The 15,228-nt window shown below is 39.2% G+C and overlaps 1 protein-coding gene across 1 annotated transcript in view; it reads left to right on the top strand.

The window, feature by feature from the left end:
- The first annotated feature begins 13,539 nt into the window (after window positions 1–13,539).
- The window catches only part of LOC111968067 (neurexin-1a-like), a 594,370-nt gene continuing 592,681 nt past the window's right edge, over window positions 13,540–15,228 (top strand). The window contains 1 exon segment of the mRNA XM_070444976.1: window positions 13,540–13,689. The gene's annotated coding sequence lies outside the window, so the exon portion shown is untranslated.

The following is a 15,228-nucleotide window of genomic DNA, read 5'->3' as shown; positions in this document are numbered from 1 at the left end:
CATGGTCCTGTACTGTTTACTGGAGTTACAGCTGGTTCCCTGTCCATGGTCCTGTACTGTTTACTGGAGTTACAGCTGGTTCCCTGTCCATGGTCCTGTACTGTTTACTGGAGTTTCAGCTGGTTCCCTGTCCATGGTCCTGTACTGTTTACTGGAGTTACAGCTGGTTCCCTGTCCATGGTCCTGTACTGTTTACTGGAGTTACTGCTGGGTGACCTGAAGGTACAAAAAAATATATATATACACCGTATATATACCGTTCAAAAGTTTGGGGTCACTTAGAAATGTTCTTGTTTTTTAAAGAAAAGCACATTTTTTTGTCCATTAAAATACAATCAAATTGATCAGAAATCACAGTGTAGACATTGTTAATGTTGTAAATGACTATTAAAATCAAATCAAATGTATATATAGCCCTTCTTACATCAGCTGATATCTCAAAGTGCTGTACAGAAACCCAGCATAAAACCCCAAACAGCAAGCAATGCAGGTGTAGAAGCACGGTGGCTAGGAAAAACTCCCTAGAAAGGCCAAAACCTAGGAAGAAACTTAGAGAGGACCAGGCTATGAGGGGTGGCCAGCCCTCTTCTGGCTGTGACGGGTGGAGATTATACAGAACAGGGCCAAGACGTTCAAATGTTCATAAATGACCAGCATGGTCAATAATAATAATCACAGTAGTTGTTTCATGGGTGCAACAAGTCAGCACCTCAGGAGTAAATGTCAGTTGGCTTTTCATAGCCGATCATTAAGAGTATCTCTACCGCTCCTGCTGTCTCTAGAGAGTTGAAAACAGCAGGCCTGGGACAGGTAGCACGTCGGGTGAACAGGTCAGGGTTCATGAGCGCAGGCAGAACAGTTGAAACTGGAGCAGCAGCACGGCCAGGTGGACTGGGGACAGCAAGGAGTCATCATGCCAGGTAGTCCTGAGGCATGGTCCTAGGGCTCAGGTCCTCTGAGAGAGAGAAAGAAAGAAAGAGAGAAAGAAAGAAGAGAGAATTAGAGAGAGCATACTGAAATTCAAACAGGACACCGGATAAGACAGGAGAATGTACCCAGATATAACAGACTGACCCTAGCCCCCTGACACATAAACTACTGCAGCATAAATACTGGAGCCTGAGACAGGAGGGGTCGGGAGACACTGTGGCCCCATCCGACGATAACGCCGGACAGGGCCAAACAGGCAGGATATAACCCCACCCACTTTGCCAAAGCACAGCCCCCACACCACTAGAGGCATATCTTCAACCACCAACTTACCATCCTGAGACAAGGCCGAGTATAGTCCACAAAGATCTCCGCCACGGCACAACCCCTGCCAACCCAGATAGGCAGATCACGTCAGTGACTCAACCCACTCAAGTGACACACGCCTCCTAGGGACGGCATGGAAGAGCACCAGTAAACCAGTGACTCAGCCCCTGTAATAGGGTTAGAGGCAGAGAATCCCAGTGGAGAGAAGGCAACTGGCCAGGCATACACAGCAAGGGTGGTTCGTTGCTCCATAGCCTTTCCGTTCACCTTCACACTCCTGGGCCAGACTACACTCAATCATATGACCCACTGAAGAGATGAGTCTTCAGTAAAGACTTAAAGGTTGAGACCGAGTCTGCGTCTCTCACATGGGTAGGCAGACCATTCCATAAAAATGGATCTCTATAGGAGAAAGCCCTGCCTCCAGCTGTTTGCTTAGATATTCTAGGGACAATTAGGAGGCCTTTATCTTGTGACCGTAGCGTACGTGTAGGTATGTACGACAGGACCAAATCGGAAAGATAGGTAGGAGCAAGCCCATGTAATGCTTTGTAGGTTAGCAGTAAAACCTTGAAATCAGCCCTTGCCTTAACAGGAAGCCAGTGTATGGAGGCTAGCACTGGAGTAATATGATCAAATGTTTTGGTTCTAGTCAGGATTCTAGGAGCCGTATTTAGCACTAACTGAAGTTTATTTAGTGCTTTATCCAGGTAGCCGGAAAGTAGAGCATTGCAGTAGTCTAACATAGAAGTAACAAAAGCCTATATAAATTTTTCTGCATCATTTTTGGACAGAAAGTTTCTGATTTTTGCCGTGATAGGTAGATGGAAAAAAGCTGTCCTTGAAACAGTCTTGATATGTTCGTCAAAAAAGAGATCAGGGTCCAGAGTAACGCCGAGGTCCTTCACAGTTTTATTTGAGACGACTGTACAACCATCAAGATTAATTGTCAGATTCAACAGAAGATCTCTTTGTTTCTTGGGACCTAGAACAAGCATCTCTGTTTTGTCCGAGTTTAAATGTAGAAAGTTTGCAGCCATCCACTTCCTTATGTCTGAAACACAGGGTTCTAACGAGGACAATTTGGGGCTTCACCATGTTTCATTGAAATGTACAGCTGTGTGTCATCCGCATAGCAGTGAAAGTTAACATTATGTTTTCGAATGACATCCCCAAGAAGTAAAATATATAGTGAAAACAATAGTGGTCCTAAAATGGAACCTTGAGGAACACCGAAATTTACAGTTGATTTGTCAGAGGACAAACCATTCACAGAGACAAACTGATATCTTTCCCGACAGATAATATCTTAACCAGGCCAGAACCTGTCCGTGTAGACCAATTTGGGTTTCCAATCTCTCCAAAAGAATGTGGTGATCGATGGTATCAAAAGCAGCACTAAGGTCTAGGAGCACGAGGACAGATGCAGAGCCTCGGTCTGACGCCATTAAAAGGTAATTTACCACCTTCACAAGTGCAGTCTCAGTGCTATGATGGGGTCTAAAACCAGACTGAAGCATTTCTTATACATTGTTTGTCTTCAGGAAGTCAGTGAGTTGCTGCACAACAGGAATGTAAGATTCGTTATAGGCCGATAGTTTTTTATATTTTCTGGGTCAAGGTTTGGCTTTTTCAAGAGAGGCTTTATTACTGCCACTTTTAGTGAGTTTGGTACACATCCGGTGGATAGAGAGACGTTTATTATGTTCAACATAGGAGGGCKYAGCACAGGAAGCAGCTRTTTCAGTAGTTTAGTTGGAATAGGGTCCAGTATGCAGCTTGAAGGTTTAGAGGCCATGATTATTTTCATCATTGTGTCAAGAGATATAGTACTAAAACATTTGAGTGTCTTTCTTGATCCTAGGTCCTGGCAGAGTTGTGCAGACTTTGGAAGACATTGGAGGAGCTTTGGAGGAATACGCAGATTTAAAGTCCGTAATTTGCTTTCTAATGATCTTTTCCCCAAAGAAGGTCATGAATCTATTACTGCTGAAGTGAAAGCCTCTCCTGGGGAATGCTGCTTCTCTTGGGGAATGCTGGTTTTAAGTTAGCTTAGCGACAGTATCAAAAATAAATTTCGGATTGTTCTTATTTTCCTCAATTAAGGTGGAAAAATAGGATGATCGAGCAGCAGTGTGGGCTCTTCGATACTGCATGGTACTGTCTTTCCAAGCTAGTCGGAAGACTTCCAGTTTGGTGTGGCGCCATTTCCGTTTCAATTTTCTGGAAGCTTGCTTCAGAGCTCAGGTATTTTCTGTATACCAGGGAGCTAGTTTCTTATGACAAATGTTTTTAGTTTTTAGGGGTGCAACTGCATCTAGGGTATTGCGCAAGGTTAAATTGAGTTCCTCAGTTAGGTGGTTAACTGATTTTTGTCCTCTGACGTCCTTGGGTAGGCAGAGGGAGTCTGGAAGGGCATCAAGGAATCTTTGGGTTGTCTGAGAATTTATTGCACGACTTTTGATGCTCCTTGGRTGGGGTCTGAGCAGATTATTTGTTGCGATTGCAAACGTAATAAAATGGTGGTCCGATAGTCCAGGATTATGAGGAAAAACATTAAGATCCACAACATTTATTCCATGGTACAAAACTAGGTCCAAAGTATGACTGTGACAGTGAGTAGGTCCAGAGACATGTTGGACAAAACCCACTGAGTCGATGATGGCTACGAAAGCCTTTTGGAGTGGGTCTGTGGACTTTTCCATGTGAATATTAAAATCACCCAAAATTTGAATATTATCTGCTATGACTACAAGGTCCGATAGGAATTCAGTGAACTCAGTGAGGAACGCTGTATATGTATATGTATATATACTGTAAACAGTAGCTATAAAAAGTGATTGAGTAGGCTGCAAATATTTTTCATGACTAGAAGCTCAAAAGACGAAAACGTTGTTCTTGTTTTGTAAAATGAAATTTGCTATCGCAAATGTTAGCAACACCTCCGCCTTTGCAGAATGCACGGGGGATATGGTCACTAGTGTAACCAGGAGATGAGGCCTCATTTAACACAGTAAATTCATCTGGCTTAAGCCATGTTTCAGTCAGGCCAATCACATCAAGATTATGATCAGTGATTAGTTCATTGACTATAACTGCCTTTGAAGTGAGGGATCTAACATTAAGTAGCCCTATTTTGAGATGTGAGGTATCACGATCTCTTTCAATAATGGCAGGAATGGAGGAGGTCTTTATCCTAGTGAGATTGCTAAGGCGAACACTGCCATGTTTAGTTTTGCCCAACCTAGGTCGAGGCACAGACACGGTCTCAATGGTGATAGCTGAGCTGCCCACACTGAGCTGGCAGGCTGGCTAACAGCCTGCTACCTGGCCTGCACCCTATTTCATCACCCTATTGTAGCTGGAAAGGGTTGATTTTTAATGGAATATCTACATAGGCGTACAGAGGCCCATTTTCAGCAACCATCACTCCTGTGTTCCAATGGCATGTTGTGTTAACTAATCCAAGTTAATCTTTTTAAAAGGCTAATTGATCATTAGTAAACCCTTTTGCAATTATGTTAGCACAGCTGAAAACTGTTGTTTGGATTAAAGAATCAATAAACTGGCCTTCTTTAGTCTAGTTGAGTATCTGGAGCATCAGCATTTGTGGATTCAATCGCATGCTCAAAATATCCAGAAACAAATAACTTTCGTCTGGAACTCGTCAGTCTATTATTGTTCTGAGAAATGAAGGCTATTCGAGAAATTGCGAGAAATTGCCAAGAAACTGAAGATCTCATACTATGCTGCGTATTACTCCCTTCACAGAATAGCGCAAACTGGCTCTAACCAGAATAGAAAGAGGAGTGGGAGGCCCCGGTGCCCAACTGAGCAAGAGGACAAGTACATTAGAGTGTTTAGTTTGAGAAACAGACGACTCACAAGTCCTCAACTGGCAGCTTCATTAAATAGTACCCGCAAAACATCAGTGTTAACATCAACAGTGAAGAGGTGACTCCGGGATGCTGGCCTTCTAGGCAGAGTTGCAAAGAAAAAGCCATATCTCAGACTGGCCAATAAAAATAAAATATTAAGTTGGGCAAAATAACATAACACAGACACTAGACAGAGGAACTCTGCCTAGAAGGCCAGCATCCCGGAGTCACCTCTTCACTGTTGACGTTGAGACTGGTGTTTTAGTGGGTGGAATATTAGGACAATTGGAGGTTTACAAAGTTGCAGCTACAGTATGCTTAATAGTGCAAATGATTATGGTAAAGCTATATGGACACTTAATTAATCATCATGGTTCTTTTTAATGGGAAGTTTTCAAACATTGATTGTAGTAAGTATAATTGAAACTTGGGTATCATTATGGTAAGTGGGGAAATAAGAATAGCAAGTTATAGTTGTAATGGCTTAGCAGATCATAAAAAAAAGATACATTTTTACATGGCTAAAAGAGAAAGAATATAATAGCTATTGTTTACAGGAAACTCATTCTACCAATATAGATGAGGCTGGGTGGAAAAGGGACTGGGAGGGAGAAATATATTTTTGTGATCAAAGAAACTCAAAAGGGGTGATTATACTAATTAATACCAATTTTGATCTGATTAGGCAAACTGTGCAAACAGATCTGCAAGGAAGATGGATTATTTTAAATACGCTATTGGACCAAAAACAAATCTGGCTAATTCCTCTATATGGGCCAAATAATGATGATCCACACTTTTTCGAAAATATATTTAATAATCTATTGAGCTCACAAGCAACGAAATAATCTATTATTATGGTGGGAGATTACAATACGGTTTTAAGTACCTCAAGGGATCGTAAAGGAAATAATTCTACAAACTATCATCCTCATGCTCTTAAGGAGATTACAAAGATCATGGATAAATTAGAACTAGTGGATATATGGAGGTTGAAAAACCCTGACCTAGTGAGATATACTTGGAGGAGGCTTAATCAAGATAGCCGTCTTGATTACTTCCTTGTCTCGTTCTTGTTGGCATCAAAAGTTTTAAAAAGTATTAATAGGAGACCAAATTTGATCGGACCACCATCTAAATGGCCTCCATATAACTCCTACAGAATTTCCACATGGACAGGCATATTGGAAATTTAATCAAAGCCTATTGGATGACAATTTGTTCTTAACTAAGGCAAAATAATTCATAATTGAATCCCCTTATTGTACGGAAAACTTTCAAATGTACGTTTAGAGGCCATTCAATGCAATACGCATCATTAAAACAAAAGCAGTTTAGGTCAAAAGAGATGAGACTGATAAAGGAAATAGAGGATGTAACAGCGCAAGTAGATGGTAATGAAAACTGTACTACTATAGAGGCACAAAATAGGTTAGAGGAAAAACAAAAAGAAACGGAGGTACTTATTCAAGAACGATCAAGTGTAATGTATTACAAAAATAGTGAATTGGATGGAAAATGTGGAAAAATGCACAACATTTTCCTTGAATCTTCAAAAGAATTTACAGAAACTCGTTACAAATGATGGAGTTATCCATATTTTGAAAGAGATAGCAAAACATTTTAAGCATATGTTTTCTTTTCAGTCTCCTCCATTTCCACTGGATGATATTAACTGTAAGGATTTATTTCCTAATATTGATAATAATAATGTAAAATTTACAAGTTTACAGAAAGACTGGTTTGAAGGACAACTTACAGAAGAGGAAGTTTTTGAGGCAATAAAACCTTTTCAGTCTGGAAAAACACCAGGGCTTGACGGTATACCAGTAGAGGTATATCAGACCTTATTTGATGTACTCAAAGATCCATTATTAGCATGTTTTAATTACTCTTATACAAATGGTAGACTTTCAGGTACTCAACAAGAAGGTCTGATTTTATTACCACTTAAACAGGACCCAGGTGGTAAGTATAAAGATCCAGTCCGTTTAAAAACTGGAGGCCTCTAACACTTCAATGTTGTGATGCGAAAATCCTGGCGAAATGCATAGCATATTGAATAAAAAAGGTTATACGAGATATTGTTCATCCTGATCAGACAGGTTTTTTATATGGACGATATATCACAGATAATATACGACAATTACTTGAAACAATTGAACATTATGAAACATTGAAGATACCAGGTCTGATCTTCATAGCAGATTTTGAAAAGGTGTTTGATAAAGTACGATTAGAATTTAAATATATATGCCTGGAATACTTTAATTTTGTTGAATTTCTTATACAATGGGTTAAAGCAGGCCTTCTCAAATAGTGGGGCGCGCCCCCCTGGGGGGGCTCAGAGCGATGCCAGGGGGGGCGCGTGTGACCCCGGGGAACAAGCTTTTTTTTGCCGCAGGGAGTAGTTTTTTTTGCACCGAACAAGAGCACACAGCACAGAGCAGGAGATATGAAGTGCAGATAACAAACCCTTAAGAGACACCATGGAAAAATATTTAACAGGGATGAAAAGAAAGGCGGAGAGAGACGGAGATAATGAGACAAACGTAAGTCTCCCGAAAGCTAAGACGAGGAAATATGACGCTTGGCTTCACTGTGACTATGGTGGGAGACGAGGAAAGACCGGTATGTTTACTGTGTCTAAAAATGTTGGCAGCGGACAGCATGAAGCCAAATAAATTAAGGCGTCACTTAAAGACATTACACCCCAATCACGCTGATAAGCTGCCTGAGTTTTTTTCAGCGAAAACGTGCCGAATATTGCCAACAATCGTCCCGCTTTGTGAATGCTACTTCAGTAAACCAGCGAGCACTGTTAGCATCATATAAGGTGGAGTACCAAATTGCTCAGTGCAAAAAAAACACTCCATAGCAGAGGAGCTGATACTACCTGCAGCATTAGACATGGTCTCTGTCATGCTGGATGACGCGAGTGCTGCAAAAATAAAAACTATGACTTCCTCATTTTGATTTTTAAAAATCATCACAAATTGTTTTATTCATTTTTGTTTTATAGGTCAAAGTGTTTCATATATTGTGCTCCTGAGTTAATGTTGCTGATCAATTTGAATTTATTATTATTTATTGATTATATTTAATTACATTTTTCAGTATCAAATGGTAAAATAATGTTTACAGTTTAAATAAGGCTTGATTTTATTTTTATTTTTTTCAGGCAAATCGATGCACTTTAAGTCTTTTCTGTTACAGACTAAAAAACAATGTTAATAAAGTTATTATTTTGTTGTAAGTTGATCTATATTTCTTTCTTTTTAGTTTTTTAGTTTTCTTTAATGTTAATAAGGATACAATGTTATGCAGAGGTGTACTCATAACAATTTTATAGACAAATGATACTATTTACAGTCGCGGCGGAGAGTTGGGGGGCGCGAAATGTTTACTTCTTCCTAGGGGGGGCGTAACAGAAAATAATTGAGAAGCACTGGGTTAAAGTCATGTACAGCAACCCCAGATGTAAAATAGTGAACAATGGTTACTTCTCAGAAAGTATTGAGCTTTTAAGAGGAGTAAAGCAAGGCTGTCCGTTGTCTCCATATCTATTTATTATGGCCATTGAAATGCTAGCTATTAAAATTAGATCCAACAAGAACATCAAGTGGTTAGAAATCCAGGGGATAAAAACAAGAGTGTCATTGTATGCTGATGACTAGTTTTTTCTTAAGTCCACAATCTGGATCCCTGCACAGTCTCATTGAATTTGAATATCTTGATCACTTTTCTAGCGTCTCTGGATTAAAACCTAATTATGACAAGTGTACCATATTAATTATTGGATCGTTAAAAACTACAATACCTTGTAGTTTACCAATAAAATGGGCGGATAGTGAAGTAGACATACTTGGTATTCACATCTCAAAAATATAAATGAACTTACCACAATTCATTTCAGTTGAATGTTAGCAAAAACACATAAGATATCGCAACTATGGAGAGGTAAATAATTGTCTATTTATGTCAAAATTACGTTGATTATCTTGATTATTATTACGTTGATTTGGTCCTATCACAGTATAGTTACTTACTAATGGCATTGCCTACTCTAGATTAATAGTTTTCAAAATCGTATGAACAAAAAATTAAATTTTATTTGGAATGCTAAGCCAAACTAAATTAAACGTGCCTATGTATATAATTAATGTGAGTTTGGGGGGCAAAAATTATTAAATATTAAAGCTTTAAAACTCGACCTAAAAGTTCCACTCATACATAAATTATACCTAAACCCAAAATGGTTCTCCAGTAGATTATTAAGAAAAGCTCATCCTTTGTTCAAAAATTGCTTTTTTGCCTTCATACAGATTACAACTTCTCATTTCCGACTAATTGAAAATTTAATTTTGTTTAAAGTATCAGCCTTTCTTAAACAAGCCATACAAAGCTGGTTACAATTTCAGTTTTATCCTCCAGAAAAAAAATAGAAAAAATATTATAACAAATGTTATGGTTAAACTCAAAAATATTGATTCATAAAAAAACATTCTTTATGGATAAAAAAAAAAGTGTATTATATTTATTAATGATATTAGGAATAAAAATGGAGGAGTTAAATCACATACGCAGTTATCGAAAATATATGGGAATATCTGCTCAATCCAAATTTACAACCAACTGATTTCAGCACTACCACAAAAATGAAGGAGGCAAGTGGAAAAGGGAGAATGTAGGGAACTTGTTTGCCTGCCATATATTAAAGATACAAATTGGCTGAAAGGAATTGGTATAAATAGAAAAATATACCAGTTTCATCTGAGGACAAAAATGTTGACAGCTGCGCCATACATGCTGCAAAATAAATGGGAGGAGATTTCGATGTACAAATTCCATGGCACATGGTTTATGTACTGGTACAAAAAACTACACTTGACTCAACACTTAGAGTTTTTCAATTTAAATTATTATATAAAATTCTTGCCACCAACAGAATGCTATATACTGTATATGGGGCAGACAACAACCTCAGCTCTGTAGATTGTGTTGCGAAGAGACAGAATCAATAGATCACTTATTCTGGTATTGCCCCTATGTAGCTTGTTTCTGTTCACAGGTTCAGGAATGGTTAAAAAAATCACAACATGCACTTAAAATGAACCTTACAAATAGCAGTGTTGGGCAATCTGGAAAGCCATAGCCAGTCAATAAGTAATATAACAATACTTGTAGGAAAGATTTTCATCTTTATCTCACAATCTGTGGATAATACACAATTAGAAAGATTCAAAAATGTTTTAAAACATCACAGCACAATTGAAACATATATGGCACATGGAAACCAAACAAGGGTGGTCTATGGTGATAGGTGGGATGGGCAGAGAGTGGCTGAGGGTTGGGATTAAAGAGTTTGTTTGGTAGTGTATTGTTGCTATATATAAAAGTACCATGTATGTAAAATGTATATGTAAAATATATATGTAAATGTGTATGTAAAATGTATAGGTAAAATGAATGTATATGTAGCAAAAAAGATGTAAAAATAAAATAAGATATTTGTTCTCCGAAGAGGGGGGTAAAAAACATGAAAAAAAATAAAAGATCAATTAGCCTTTTAAAAAGATAAACTTAGACTAGCTAACACAATGTGCCATTGGAACACAGGAGTGATGGTTGCTGGTAATGGGCCTCTGTAGTCCAATGCAGATATGCCATTAAAAATCAGCCATTTCCAGCTACAACAGTCATTTACAACATTAACAATGCCTACACTGTATTTCTGATCAATTTGCTGTTATTTTAATGGATAAAAAAATGTGCTTTTCTTTCAAAAACAAGGGCATTTCTAAGTGACCCCAAACTTTTGAACGGTGGAGTATATTATATTAATGGGTAAAGACCTTGTCCTTTCAACACCCTTTCTGAGTCAGAACTGTTTCCTTTAAAAGTATGAGTGCATCCCAAATAACACTCTTTTCCTTGCTTAGTGCACTATGGGCCCTGATCAAAAGTAGTGCACTACATTTGGAACCAGACTAGACTATATGCTGGTCTACTGGAGTTACCATTGGTGCCCTGTCCATGGTCCTGAACCAAGAGTACTTGAGTTACTGCTGGTCCTGAAGGAACCGGAACCATTGTTGCACTGTGTTTTTCTACATCATGACTAGCTCCAGTGCACTATCACTCTTGACAAATCAAGTGCACAAAATCAATGTCTTTGTATCCACACATGAGTAACTATACAATATTAATGTATAGAGTCAAAGTATGCAGGAGTGCATAGCACAGTTAATTCTTATAACCATTAAAGAAGAAGCAAAGTCAGCTTCTCTAACATGGAACAGCACTGACTGTCTAATCCTTGTATGAGCCTATAGAGAGGAAATCTGAAGCCCAACATTAATATAAAGTGCCCTATCTCTGTGATCACTAACTCTGTGTTCATGAACTCTGTGTTCATGAACTCTGTGTTCATGAACTCTGTGTTCACTCTCGGCATAGTGGCTAAATACAAAAAGCTTTGAAAGTTTAAAAAATATGATATTATTGTGAAAAGACCTTGTCCTTCCAACACCCTTTCTGAGTCAGAACGGTATTCTAAAACAGTATGAACGCATCCCAAGTACCACCCCTTTCCCTGCACAGTGCACTACTTTTAACCAGAGCCCTATGGGCCCTGATCAAAAGTAGTGCACTAAATCTAGATCCAGACTAAATGATCTGTACATACTTAAAAGGACACATTACATGTGTGTGGGGGGGGGGGGGGGGGAATTACTATTTCCCATTAAGATTTTCTTAGTCTGTTTCATCTCCTTTGATCATGAATTTTCTCACTGCCTTGTCTGTAGCCAAACATTAACCATGACCATGCCTTCATAGCAATAACATACATACACACAGACACAAACATAAGTTATTATTATTATTATATTTTTTATTATTACACACACAGCAAAGGCACAATGTTCCAGTACTATTGAATTGGAAAAAGGAACAGTGTGAAGAGAGTACACTTTAAAATACTTTAAATGAAACGGATTATCTCTCTAACATTCAATTATATTGCCTTTGACAACAATGCAATCATCTTGCTGTGATCACGTTTTAGAACAGCGCGGGCGGGGTCAATGGTCACATCAAATCCATTCGGTTCGTCCATCCCTGCTGAATCGAACGATTGATTGGACCGCGATGCCTTCAGACACCAATCTAGAATAGTTATAGTGAGGGTCCCTCAGTGGGTCAAATGTTAGCGCCAGGACCGCTATTTGGCTTTTATTTATGCCATGAAATACCGGACTCACTCATTGGTCATGAGGATATGTTCTGAATGAGGGTTGGAATGAGACGATTAACTGTGGAGCTGGGTCGTTTACCAAACTATAACAAACAGACAAATGGAAACATTAAGTAGGCCTAATGGTTCAATGTTTTATATTGTTAATTAGCCTATATCATATCAAACATTTTCAAATATCACCACTCCCAAAGTAGGCTATTATGATCATATCCCTTAACTGTAGTATTGATTTAAGCTATAACAAGCAAGAGCTGATCATTTTACAGAACAGTAGTCTATATGCTCTTGTTGGCCTGCTTTTTATAAGACTTGCTAAACGACAGTGTCCACTTTAATTCGCTGTGTTACATTTACCCGAGGGAATCAATAATGTTGTTTAGCTTACACTACTTCAACTAAAAGAATGTGTTCATGGTAAGAAAAATCCCATTATCAAGAGAACTCCCTGCCGGCCTCAAACGTCGCCACATCACTTCGCTGCGCAGCCTGATGCTGTTACGTTGCATCGCTTCTCTCTCCCCTCTCCCTCTTCCGTTTTCCACCCCCGTTGCCGACAGAATACTAATTTTCCCTGCACCGCACCCTTCTTTTTTCCCACCTGTCTCTCTAATTCATCGACATATTATTCGTGTATTATTTGTAACGAAATGTGACTTCACGTAGGTCTGCCGAGGCAACGGTTGGTGAGTGTGGATGAATATGTATTCTGTTCGTTCGGCAGCAGCGGCGGCAGGTTGTCATGTACTGTCATGAATCTTGCCCTGGAGGCAGCTCTGCAGAATGGTCACTAGCTGGCACAACCACAAAGTCATACAATTTCATTTGAAACCTAACCCTAACCGTACCCCTAAACGTAACCACACTGCTAACCCTAATGCCTAACCATAACATTAAATTAAGACCAAAAAGCACATTTTTGTTTTCATGATCCAGACAATTTTGAATTTGCAGCTACCCCATCTACGGAAATCGCTCAGTTCTGCCTCCAGCACAAGATTCGTGACAATAAACGTCAACCTGCGCAGCGGCGCACGGCGCTGTCCAAGGTGCTGCAGCATTCGGCCCCTCCCCTCTCCAGTAGGCGGTAGCCATTCAGCTACACAGAGAGAGAGAGAGAGACACGTGATCCGCTCGCTGTCTCTGCCTTCTGACAGTCTGTTGCAGAGCGCAGCAGGGAGGCAGAGTGCACCGTTTGCACCGTTTTTCCCTCACCAAAATTACAGGATTTTCCCGGGACTCTGTTTATCTACATTTGTTTCGTTCTCTGAAGATCGAAAAGGAGGAATAACCTAGGTAAAGTACCGTTATGAGTTGACTTCTTTCAATCGTTATAAAGGTGTTGGTAAGTTTTAGAACATATGAGAGATAACTCATTTATTTTTTCGGTCTCTGATGATCAATGATGCGGTGATTCACAGTTTTCTAAAATAGTGTGAGGCTGAGGGTTTTTAGTGTGGATCTGTTGGGGTAGTTTGAGTCGGAGATCACTGCATGGTGATGTTATTTGGTGGGTAGCCTAATTAAGATGAAAGGTGGTGTTCGAAACAAGAGATGATCCTCCAATACTTTGGTAAGGAAAACGAGGACTTGGGTTCTGATTTGGGTCGGTCCTGGATATCCATGCATGATCAGATTCTAGATGCAGGTAAAAGAGACCTTGTATTTTCCATGTATGGTTTCATTTTTCTCTAGTAGGTTGAGCTGCTAGACGGGCAACGGAATAGCTGATGAAAAATCATAAAACATGCATAATCGTTTGGAACTGTGTCATCCGCAGATTTTATTTAATTATTGTTAGCAATATTTAAGGGATGTTGTCAAGTGCCTTATAAAAACACGTTTATATGCTAAATTTGTTTGCTGTAGAAGGCACGGGTCAATTTAATATCATCTGATGTGTTGAGAGTAAGACAGCCAGTGTAATGGGGCCAGCTGTGGAATCTCATGTTTATCTTCATGCCATTCTGTCATTATATTATGGTACATTTGACTTGATATGGGTTGAATCTCTGTAACTCATTTCCAGTCCCCGATCCCCCGTCTATTATGGCTTCTAGCAAACTGTATAGCTTATTTGGATGGAATGATTTTCGTTTAGGTTTGATTGAAAGGTCATTTTCTGTCTGTCCTGTCCAGACCTGGGTTCAAATACATGCGTATTTAAGTATGCGTGTTCTACATAGGCTACTTATTTCCTGTGTATTTTCGTATTTTCAAACAATGTGGCCGAATTCAACAACTTCGATTTTAAGTATTTGAAAGTACTCTATCCCTGTTTTCAAGTAATTTCCTATAAAAAAAAAATACATGCCGTGCATGCCAATACTTTCCAAATGTAAGCAACTACTTTGTGAACGTGTGCAAATACTTCCTTCGAAATGTATGTGAAAGTAACTTAAATAGTTAACATGGTATTTGAACCGAGGTCTGGTAGGCAACTCGTCCCCTTTGAAAATTCTGAATTCATGCGCTTGTCTTAATTCTACTGGAATGTCTGAGTTAAACAAAATATGAAATAACGAGGAAACCTACAAACAATATTCCAGCAGTTTCATTACATGCAGATTCTCTAGAATAACAAAAACACTTATCCTATCTAACACAACATTTAGAATGCGATCTACTTATGTATAGAGAGAGTTCATGGAACGTTCCTGTGCTGAGAGGATTGTGGATGCTGCTGCTTGGATGCGGAGCATTTTGTGAGGCGTATAATATCGTCACCTGTGGCGGGCTATTAGGGTTCATAGGGGAAGGTAAAAGTATCCTCTCCCCCCTGGGATAGCTATGGGGAGAAAGAAGTGTGTTACATAAGACAGGCTACTGCTGTAG

The sequence above is a fragment of the Salvelinus sp. IW2-2015 genome, linkage group LG8 (assembly GCF_002910315.2).
Source record: "Salvelinus sp. IW2-2015 linkage group LG8, ASM291031v2, whole genome shotgun sequence".
In the NCBI taxonomy this organism is placed as follows: Eukaryota; Metazoa; Chordata; class Actinopteri; order Salmoniformes; family Salmonidae; genus Salvelinus; species Salvelinus sp. IW2-2015.
The sequence above is the reverse complement of the archived record's forward strand: the minus strand, read 5'-3'. Positions and strand labels throughout refer to the sequence as shown.